The sequence below is a fragment of the Monopterus albus genome, unplaced genomic scaffold, assembly GCF_001952655.1.
Source record: "Monopterus albus unplaced genomic scaffold, M_albus_1.0 scaffold127.1, whole genome shotgun sequence".
NCBI lineage: Eukaryota > Metazoa > Chordata > Actinopteri > Synbranchiformes > Synbranchidae > Monopterus > Monopterus albus.
In genome coordinates this window covers 388,612-389,586 of record NW_018128007.1, presented here as the reverse complement: position 1 = coordinate 389,586, position 975 = coordinate 388,612, and the positions used below count along the sequence as shown (strand labels likewise).

The window sequence follows — 975 nt, the reverse complement described above, 5'->3', positions numbered from 1 at the left end:
GGAGTATACGGGCATAGATAATCCCTTTTCCTCTACAACACACACTAGGCTAAGGAGTAAATAAACTTCGACACAACAGTTAAAAATTAAATGGGGGGCAACTATCTTTATACTTAAGTCATACAGTGCCACACGTATTTATTATTCTGATTTCTTCTGTACGTTTTTCGGCGATTAATTCCTTCAGCATTCTTTCAGCTACAAAAGGTATCAAAATGTTCAGCTTTTTAAGGACATGTGTGCTTGTATTTTTGTTGTTTGTAACATTTATACTTTTTCAGCTATTTAGCATTTTTAAACAAATTTTGCCCCATTCAAATGAATGGGAAAAATATTCACATTTTAATATCTTCAGCATACCTTCAGCTAAAAACACCATTTCAACTGTTATCTGTTCAGCAATTCTTCAGCTATTCATATTGTACACAGCTTTTTGATATCTTTTACAGTTTTTGCATAATTACTGCTTATATTTTATACCTCATTTCCATAGCCACACCCTAGTAGTCCTCATGGTGTAGGACTACTTTCATTTTGTACGACACACATACACACAACCCTACTTGTTTTACCTACTTTTTGGGGACCAGTGGGAATATATTTTCACTTCTTAATAAGTTCAGCATATTGTCAGGTAAAAACGCCATTCAGGTATCAAAATGTTCAGCTTTTGCCCCAGCTAAAAACACCATTTTAACTGTTAACCCATCAGCAACTCTTCAGCTATTCATACCGTAAACAGCTTTTTTGATACCATGGTTTTTTGCATAACTGCTGTTTACATTTTATGCCTCATTTCAATATCCACACCCTAGTAGTCCTCAGGGTGTAGGACCACTCTCTCTCTCTCTCTCACACACACACACATACAGCAACTCTTCAGCTATTCATACTGTTACTGCTTTTTCATATCTTTTATGGTTTTTTGCATAATTGCTGTTTACATTTACTATGGTGTCCAGTTTTCATGTCTGC

General features: G+C 35.3%; 1 protein-coding gene across 1 annotated transcript in view; it reads left to right on the top strand.

Moving 5' to 3' along the window:
* The window catches only part of LOC109967270 (NT-3 growth factor receptor-like), a 410,435-nt gene that overhangs the window by 58,212 nt on the left and 351,248 nt on the right, over window positions 1-975 (top strand). The gene's annotated exons all lie outside the window — the stretch shown is intronic.